We start from the raw sequence: 11,137 nt of genomic DNA, 5'->3' as shown, positions 1-11,137 counted from the left end.
TTTTACCATGAAATTTAGTAAAGAGACAATCAAAATATTGTACCATGGTGACTTCTAGTCCCATAAGGGCTTCCAGATATCTAAAGACTTGTCCTTGGGCTATACATTTGTAATCCAATGACTCAATGGCTCCAATAACCCTTCAAGTGTAACATACATCTACTCTTGTCTTTGTTGACCATGACTAAACCCAAAACAACAAAAATTCTTGATAACTACTTGTTTGGACTCTTACTCCATAACAACAATATTAGATTTTTTCACCTTTGGACAATTGTGAGGTCATACTTTTTCATCCTATAAGAAGGAGGTATTTGATGAGCCCAATTTAAAATATTTTACCATTATGGTCCAAGGGTGATTGTGTGACCAAGGCAAATAGCAATAATGCCAAGGAAACCTTGGCCTATATTGACCTTTTAGATATATATATATATATATATATATATATATATATATATATATATATATATATATATATATATATATATATATATATATATATATATATACATATATATATATATATATCTCACAAACCAATACTGTCATGTCCTCAATATCTAAGATGGACTTAGGAGACAACATTTCTTATTCCTTGAGAAATATTAGAAATATAACATCTTTCCAACCCAACCCTTATCAACATTTCTTATAGTGCAAAATATGACTGTCAGCACCTTACTCAAGGAATTCCTTATCAAAGGAAAACTTAGCTAGCCTTACTTGCCCTAGGACCAAAGGCCAACAACACCCAATACTGAAACAAATACTTTGAGAATCCCTAGATGATCTAGGTAGATAATAACTCATTCTTCTAGTGATGCTCTTGTTGCATTATGTTAAGAATCCATAGAGAACGAGGAGTACACTAAACCCTTTGTCTATTGTAAAAGAGGAGGCCCACCTCATTCTTATGGAATACTATCTATTACCTATCATGATGTTAGGATGTTGATCATAGCTTATTGGACCCCAAGCTAGTCATATATCTTCATTATATCCTTAAAAGAAAGAGCCATCTAAAGAGAATGTGACTAGCCAAAGGTGCATTGAATATAGAATCATGCACATGTATCTTGATTTCCCTAAGAAAAAAGCTAGCACTAGCAAGGAAATCGTACCTTTTGGTTCCCCTAAGTCCCTTCATAGCTAAATGGTCAAGGATAGGGATGCTATCCTAAGTTTGCATTAACATTATTAAGAGGTTACAAAGAAAAAAAGAGGGAGTAAGTGTTTGGACCAACATTTGCCAATGGATTGGTAAGGGGGGGAGTAAGCATTTTTGGATCTACATTTGACAATGGATCAGCCAACCACAGGCAAGAATAGTGCCAAGTAGAGAGATAAGTAGGTTGAAAAAAATTGAAGAGTAAAGGATTAACCATGCTCCAAGGATATGCTACTTAATCAAGTGCAAAGAGCACCACTATTGTACCCCACATTGAAAAGGCCACTACACCCAAGGTGGGAGAATACCTTGATAAAGTTGAGTGCTAATGTTGAGGATGAGATAGAAGACCTTACTATGTTCAATAAGATAATAGGTCTTGATCTATATGACTATCACAAGGTCACACTTGAGCTATGTTGTTGGAATCGTAAGTTAGTTTATGTAGGTACCTTAGAAAGCCTCATTTAGATGCAATAATATGCATAATGAGGTATGTGAAGTCCACCTTGTATTATGAAAATTTTTATGAGGTAGGTAAGAATATACATGTGTTTGGGTACACAAATGTAGATTGGACATTGGTAAAGGCAAGTTTGATAGAAGATCTATCCAATGGATCCATGTTTTCCCTTGATAATGTAGTTGTTACTTGAAGTAGCAAAAAGCAACCAATTGTTGCTTTATCAAGTATAGAGACTGAGTGCAGAGGCACTAATATGGCAACATGTGAGGTGGCACGGCTACAAAAGTTATTAGGTGATTTGGATGTGCAAGGAGATGGTCTAGTTGTCATTCATTGTGATAACATGAGCACTATACAATTGGCTAGAAACCCAATGTTCCATGTTAGGACAAAACACATTGAGGTGCATAACCATTTCGTGAGAGAGAAGGTACTTGTTGGAGAGATCAAATTGGTATATATCCACACAAGATTGGATAGTTGATATTTTCATAAAGGCATTGGGTGTGAGGACCTTGAAAATTTTGAAGCTTACTTAGAGTTGCAAATATATAGTTGAGCTTGAGGCAGAGTGTTGAGATGGCAAGCTCAACACATTTGGACTTTCATGATGGATCTCTTAGTTAGATGGATCCACATGTCTACACTTAGCATGTTGGTGGTCACTATGATCCTCACATGTCCGCTAACTTATTGCTTATTATATTTGGTTAGTTACAATTACCTACATTTGGCATAGTTATAGCACCAACCAATTAGTATAGTGAGTTATGCAATGTTTGATTAGTAAACTAATTTCCCTTATGTTTCATCTTATCTATACTTTGTGTACATTATTGTGTGTGGAAGCATAAAGAAAAACCACTAAGAAAATGTTTTGGCCTCCATCTCTCTTCTTGTGTTCTTGAGTGAACTTTCTCTTGTGTGTATTTTTTGTATGTTCAATGGAGTGGCTCAAGTAAGTCTCCCTATCATGCTATTTGTGATAGAAACAAGCCCCTAGAGCATGGCATCAGTGGATATATAAATTCATTTTAGGATTAAATTTCAAAAGGTCTCCCTTCAATTCTAACTTATATGTTTAGGGATGGTGAAAAGTGTGTAGTCATTGTCCTATATGTGAACAACCTTCTTATTATAGGGGATTATGAAGATATGATCCATCAGACTCAAAAGGATTTGAGGTCCAAGTTTGAAATGATAAACTTGGGCTTGTTGCACTATTATTTAGGGAGGATCCAAGTATACTTGGCAAAATCTTCATCTCTTAGAAGAAGTATGCATGGGAGATTTTGAAAGCATTTGGCATGATGGAGTGTAAGGAGATAGTTACACCTATGGAGAGCAATGTGAAGTTTTCCATTGAAGATACATCAACACTAGTGGACATTGGGAGATATAGAAGGTTGGTTGGTAGCCTCATCTATTTGTGCAACACCTTTGTTTGTGTTTTGAGCATGTTCTCAAACAAGCCACAAGAAAGTTATTGAAAAGTTGGGACATAGGTGCTCATATACTTGAAGGGACTCTTGACTATGGTATCACATATAGTTCTAGAAGTTCTCTTGTGGGGAATTGTGACTCAAACTAGGAAAGTGATAGTGATTTTAGAAAATTACCTTCTAGATATTACTTTTATTTGGGTTTAGAAAACTTTTCTTGGATTAGCAACCAATAGTGGCATTAGAAGCAAAGCATAAGACAACTTGTTTTGTTGCATGTGAAATAGTGTGGTTAAGGAGGATTCTATGGCATATGGGAGTGCAAGATGAAGATCCAATAGTACTAAGACATAACAATCATAGTTATATCACCATTGCTAAAAACCCACTTTTTCATGCATGCACCAAACACATTGAGATCCAGTATCACTATGTATGTAACTTTATTGAGGAGGGCAACAGAGGAGAATGGAGCATATATATTCACCAAAGCTCTTATGAACGATCTAATCCGAGCTCATCTTTAGAGACCTAGCATTGGGCTAAGGATGTAGTTTACTTGTGGGTGGATATTTAGGGGGGGGATGTTAGACATGCTCAATGCCCCACCCTCATCAGGTACCATTAATGATCCATGGTGCTTTGAGTTGTAAGGCTCTCATTATATGAGGAGAAGCCATATGTGATTCTAGACATTGGTTGGGTCTTAACTTGAAAATAGAGAAGAGGGGAGAGAGATAAAGAAACCAAGGGCACACACATAAAAACAATGGAGACTAGAGAAAACAGATAAGAGGGGAGAGTAATAAAGCAACCAAGACCACACACATTAAAAAAATGGAGACTAGAGCAAACAAAGAAATAATACTGAAATCTTCTTCTTCTTCCACTCAAAAGAACTAAGTCTACAACATGATAAACGACTAATATGGAAGTATGCCAACATATGTACACATGGTCACTAAGTGTGAACCCTCCAAGGAAAGAGGAGGTGGCACAATAAATGTGCCATAACCAAGGGTAGACTATGTGGGTGTAGTCCAGCTATAGAATCATTGGCATATCTTCATGTTGGTCACCTAACATGCCAATCAATAATATCCTGCTATATCACCAAGGTGCATAGTGGATACTAGCTCGTGTAGAGTTTGACATCTTAACACTTTCCCTCGAGCTCAACATGAGCTTGTGAACTCCAATCATAATCTTGAAGCATTGAAGCTTCTTAGCTCCCAAGACTTGGTGAAAATATCAGTAGCTTAATCTTTTGGTACTCACATAAACTAGCTTAATATTACCTGCTAGAACCCACTCCCGAATGAAGTGGTAATGGGCCTTTATGTGTTTGGTCCACGCATGATACACTGGATTCCTAGCGAATTGAATGCTACTAAGGTTATCACAATAGATTATAACCTTCTTGTCCACCTACATCCCCAAATCACCAAGTAACTTGTGTAGCCAAGCTACCTCAAATGCTATAATTACAATACCTCAGTACTAGACAAGGCAAATGTCGATTGTTTCTTGCTACTCTAAGTAATACCAGTATTGTTAAAGAAAACATAAAACCAATGGTAGATCGCTTGTGTGAAATACTACCAATCCAATATGCATTTGTCTAACCATACAAGTCCAATGGTACGCTTGCACTATAGAATAAGAAATAATCCAATGTGGACTTGACATAGCGCATTGTGCATTACATTGCATCCAAATGTGACTTTTGTGGAAGCTACATAAACTGACTCTCCAAACCAATTGTGTAGTTTAGCTTGGCCTAATCATCAAATAGATAAGGCTACCCACAATCTTTTGATACATAGTGACATCCTCAATCAAGTCACCCTCTTGTACGCTAAGCTTAGCATTAACATCCAACGGTATAGAAATAGGCTTGTAAACAACCATATCATACTTCTTCAACATACCCAATGCATACTGTCTCTTTGTTGACAACTATATACCCTTTGGAGTCCTGATTAACTCTATGCCAAAAAAACAGAGTAGCTCTCCTAAATCCTTCATCTCAAATTTAGTCTTGAGGAGACCCGTCACATGGTCAATCTTTGTCTTACTATAATCCACAATGATCAAATCATCCACATATATAGTAATGACCACAATATTTGCATCACTCTCACATACATTGAGTGAGTGATTAGCTTGTACTCTACGAAATCCAAGTTGATAAGGTATTTTGTAATCCTCTCATGCCATGCCCTTGGTCCTTGCTTTAGCCATACAAGGCCTTATGAAGCCTACATACATAATCTGGATGATTCTCATCCACATTAATAGGTGGTTGCTCCACATAAACTTCCTCTTGCAAACTCCCCCTACAAGAATGCATTCTTAATATCCATTTGATGCATGATCCAACCCATTGATATAGCCACTACTATGACAACCCTTACAGTGGCCACTTTAGCCATTGGAGCAATAGTCTCCTCACCATGAGTCTACACATATTGTTTGGCAACCAATCATGCTTTATAGCACTCAATAGATCCATCTGGTTGACGTTGTAAAACCATTTGCAATCAATAGCTTTCTTGCCTTTAGGTAGAGGTACCAACTACCATGTGCCATTCTCCTTAAGTGCAACCATCTCAAATCCTTGTGGCCTTCCCACATGATTCTCATTCATGGAAGAGTATCCAAAGTGACTGCAAGGGTGTCCTTGCTTTTGGGGTTGACCATAAACATAATGATTGACATGCTATTACTGTCCAAAAATATTATGATCATCACTCGCATGATGTAACTCAATAGAGTTCTCATCATTGTCATATGCATGTTGTTGGTCATACCAATGCTCGTTGTACTCACAGTCATAATACAACTACGGATCATAGTCATACTGTTGTCGATAATATCCATGGCAAGAAGATTGTGGCTCATAATGCTATTGATCTCATGAGATTGATGTCCATACCTTGCATATTATTCATAATCTTCATGATAAGCATGTTGTTTGTTTGCATAGTGTGCTTGTTGTTCCTGCATAGCTGCTCCAAATGCATAGAAAAATAGTGGCTCAGTGCTGTTCATTTTTAGTTGCAAATAGTGAAAGTAGGGGAAATAATCTCTTCCAGATTCATCAACCAATTGTGATCTGCTTTGGACACTGAGTTGTGACCAATGATCAATCATATATCTGTGACATCAAGTCCCAGTTATCATATGTACAATGGCTGTAGGTCTACAGCCCTCGGAGAGCTGATTGGATGATTTATTTGTAAAACAATGCTGACCAAGGTGCATACTCTGAACCTTTATGATAATAGAGTTTCCTCTATGATATAGCCCTCTCCACAATTCATTCCAGAGATGGCTCCTTCCATTGAGGTTTTTCAATGATTAAATTCTTAATGAGCTTTCATAATACTACCCCTACGAAAGTAAGAAACAATGCACGTAGTAAGTGGATGATCTAGCTTTGTTTGAAGATTCCCTTTGAACTCTTGAATCAAATAATAGCTGTATAGTTCTCTTAAACTACTCTTCCATACATTACAAAATATGTAAGATCATATGGAATGAAAAAAAAATGCCTTATTACCCTTAGGGTTGTGAGATTCATACAACCTCTTTAGCACAGTCTAGCAACTTGCCTCTCTTTGTTTAGCTTCATGCCAAATAGCAAGACGTAGAATGGCATCTTCCAGTTGTATCCCTCATGCTCACTGCATTAGACACACATTTAGACATGTGGTCTCTTGTTGGCAAGATGGACATTTATACTACTTTATGTGCTTAGCTCTTGCTATTGTAATCTTGACACATCTTCCATGAAGCCACCTCACACATACATCACAAAGTATCCAAAATTCCTTTGGTCCATAGATCTCTCCACAATCTCCCCACACAGTGTTGCTTTCATGCTCTTCATCATCATCTTTAGACGCCTCAGCACTTCTAAAATAGCCCTTATTCCAAGTTGGCTTTGTAGCCAGACATTTGTTTGCTTCTTTAAGAGCTTGTGTAGCTGGCCAATTTTCCTACTTGATTTTTGCTATCTAATCCTTGGTAAATGAGCTTGGTTGCCTTTTAACTCAAAAGCAAATGGCATTGGTAGTCTGAAATCACAATCAATGTTCTCAATTACTCTTTCAATAATTGAAACTAGGTTGCATAGTTGTAGGTCATGATGTTCTGATGACATTCAAAAGGAACCTTCTGTTGGAAGACCAATATTGACTATTGCAAAGGGAAAGAACTTCTGTTTGAGGCAAAAAACTTCTATTTGATTACTCTCTAAGCTCCACTATCACTAATGTAGCTGTCACTGTCATTATCCTTGTAATCACTCTTTTGAGCTCCACTATTCTGTTTAGCAGGAAGAAGCTATTTTTCTAAAGTTGATTGAGAACTTCTTGGAGACACCAATGATGGATCAATATCATCAAAATTGCTACATTGACTGCATTGCAACAACAACTCCCTTTTGTCCTAGTTTCAGCAAATACCCCATTGGAGATTCAATAGGATGCTCATAGGATAAATAAGCAATACAGTCGTGGAGGAGATTCTCATAAAGGCATGCTTCATTAAACCATGTAAGCTCTATTTAAGCATGGGCAATGGCTGCTTCTATTGGTCCAGCCTTCACTAGTAGCTCCTAATACCACACGCTCAATCAACTGGAGCATAAGGATCATGCGTTGCAACTCTTGCAGCTTTACAGAAGTTGCTGAGACAGAATCCGTATATGTTGAAGAAGTCACATTGTCTAGAGGTATTTCATCAGCTTCAACACCAGAGCCATCATCTTGTTCCTCCACATCATGTGGAATCTCAACATAGTGCTGTCCTGTATACACAGTAGCACTACTAAACTGGTTCACCAAGGTTGCTACGCGTGAAGAAGGCTGTGATGATAATCTTGAAGACTCTACCAGTCCCAATGGATGACCAACTTTGTTAGTAAGACCTCTCTGAAGAAGCGATTGGGGAGCTTTAGTAGCTGAACCAGAAAGGAAGTATGATAGGTATGAAGTATCTGAGCTTGATGGACTCAGGGATGGATGCCTACGAATAGCACAGATCATTCAATTTTTTTTTTCGAGAATGCAAGACCAGATATTCTTTTGAAATGCCCCTTCAACTTACTTGAAAGTCTGTTGAAAACTGTGGCGCTAGCAGCCAGACTACTTGCAACACTCACTGCAACCATTGCATTCACACCAAGCAACTTAGAAGCAGCTGGTTCAACTGATGCCCTTACAGATTCATATTGACAGCAAGAAGCGGATCCCCTTTGTTGAAACGAAGACGTGGATTACCATCTTGGTCAAAATGGACATGGTATACATTCAAGTCATGATATAGAGGACGGTTATTGTTACTGCAATGTTCCAGTGCTTGAGCAATATAGAAGGCAACCTGTAGCCGCATTGCCCACTCCATAGGTCGTTGTTCCCAGTGGAAAAGATGCCGAGAAAGTGTTTCATTTGGCATATATTCAGCCACCAGATAGCGCTCATCACCTTGGCAGCAGCATCCTATCAAATTAACAAGTTTATCTGAACGAACTTTCTTGACATTAAGAGCTTCATCTGCAAATTGTCTTGCATCAGGCCAGGCATACCTGGGAAACCTTTTCATCGCAACCCATTTATTGTTGTCCAACCGTCCTTTGAAGACCACATTCGGTGCCCTCTCACCCCCTTCTGACACAATACTGTCAGAATGAAATCCACTAGTTGCTGCCCTGAGCTGCTCTAGAGAAAACCCCTTGAATGGTGGCACTGCATCTGTTTCATTTAGTCGAGGCTTCTCTGGTTCGAGCTGTTCTTCGTTTTGCTGATCTGGGGAATCTGTCCATGTATCCAATACTTCCTTGAGCTTTCTGGTAAGCCCAGGCACCAGAGTTGAAGACATCTTCCTGAGAGACTATCTCGGCCTCCTTCCAACAGAGCACTCTGATCTTTTGCATTTGCAACATCCAGGGAAATCAGAATGCACTGCTGGAACATTGCCATCAATAGTTTACAATCTCGAGTGTTTGTTGTAGAAGAAGCATCACTTTTATGAGAAGAATTTGATTCCCTTGGATTGTGTGCGAATTGAGAGCTGGTTCCAGGCCAAAAGAGCCTGCACTTCATGGTGACTACAGTGGTGAAAATGCCTAACCTACTCAGAACTGAATCCAAGTTGCTTTGGCCAGTTTTTCTGATTCAGTGGCAGCATTCTTTGTGAGCAGGAGTTCCTTCTGCAGAGTTTTCAATTCTTCATGCTGCTTCTTGCCCTGAGACAGCAAGCGCTGATTTTCAATGAGATAACCGTCAATACCCTGCTTCAAATTTTTTTTTATCATCGGCAAGCTTCTTGTTGTGAAGACACAGCTGCTCCTTTTATGAAGGTGTAGATGGCAAGCCAACAGGATTGCAAGGATTGCATGGACTCGGTGACTATATGGTGGGAGACAAGGCTTTTCGTTTCAAAGACTAGCGATTAGGAGTAGGGCAGTCAGAGATTTTTCCTTTGGTATGCATGTGTTGAATCTCAGGGCAGGGTACAATTGAATATATCTGCTGGTCCTGATTTGAGGACTGTGTATTTTGGGAGTATGCATGTCAGATGAGTGAAACCAGAATTTTAAGGCAAGGACATTAACAACATATCTCTTCAACTTGACTACAATGGTAGCTGAGAACAATAGCTCCAGCTCTAGTGAACAAGGTTGGCTTCAAACACAGGCTAAAATTGACAAACTTGGAGTTTTAACTGATTAGTGTATTGCTCTTATGAAGGCGGTTATGGAAAAAATAACAAAACCTGAATCAAATGCTTCTGCTTATGGCCAACATGTATATGCTGATGGTACACTTGAATCAAATGCTTATGCTTATGGCCAACATGTATATGCTGATGAGTATCATTCCATTGAACCTTGGTAGCAGAATGACTATTATGGACAACATGCTTATGCTTATGAGCATCAACCTCTTCAGCAACATAGTTATGATTATACTTGTGAGGCTCTCTTGGTTGACCAGCCCAGTTCTTATGGATGTGACAGAAATGGTTATGCTTATCAGTACCCTTCTAGTTTTGATCAGCAGCAAAGCAAGTGATTATGACCGACATCATGCCAATACCTATGTTCATGGACTTGCCAATTACCATGCTTATGGACAACCTAGGATACAAGAACATCATTGTAATCATGTTGGTTAGTCATCATGCAATCTTGGACAGCATGTTTATGGGCAACAATATGACCAAAGTTTTGGTAGTAGGCAATAGCAAATAGATGTATTTGGACAACAGCATGAACATTTTTGTGACATGCATTCTCATAGAGATTATGGACAGCATGACCAATGCTGTGGGATCAATGATCAAAGGCAGCATGCTTATGTATGTGAGCAGCAAACATCAGTGGAAGCAAATGCATATGCTCAACCAAACTGTCCCTCTGATGCGCAGTAGGGCTATTATCACCATATGCAGTATGGACAGCATGAGCATTATGATCATGAGCATGGACAGCCATCTGTTGTACATGAGCAACAAGATGACTATAAGCAGCATGTCAGAACTATTATAGAGCTGACCAATGGTGATGAGTAGGTGTGTAAATTGCTATTTAAGGCTAAACATGTTAGACACCTTACTAGTGATACGACACGGGAACTGCATGCTGCGGGCTTATGCTATCGATGTGCTAAGCCAATATCTTATAATCATCAAGCCACATGCAGGGCAAAGACTGCCAAAATATTTTTGGTATTTGAATATTATGATGCAAAGGATGGAGAAGATCTTGTTGAAGACCATTTTGGTATGGGTCCACAACAAGAAGCTCAGTTCAAGAAAGCAGATCATGGGCAACATGTGGATTTGGATGATCATGACCCCATGCGGGAGCCCCGTCAGTCCACAGACCTGCAGTTTAAATGCTTGGACATTACTAAGAATGCAGGGTCCATGAATATACAACACTTAGGGGTTGATGCAGTCCATGCAATGGTGACTTCAGCCTCATATGCTTCAGTCATACAGAACATGGTGATGCCTGAGAGGTTTATGGAAGAGTTAGTGAATACC

The sequence above is a fragment of the Lygodium microphyllum genome, chromosome 27, assembly GCF_053477565.2.
Source record: "Lygodium microphyllum isolate KBCC chromosome 27, Lygodium_microphyllum_v1.1.10, whole genome shotgun sequence".
NCBI lineage: Eukaryota > Viridiplantae > Streptophyta > Polypodiopsida > Schizaeales > Lygodiaceae > Lygodium > Lygodium microphyllum.
The sequence above is the reverse complement of the archived record's forward strand: the minus strand, read 5'-3'. Positions refer to the sequence as shown.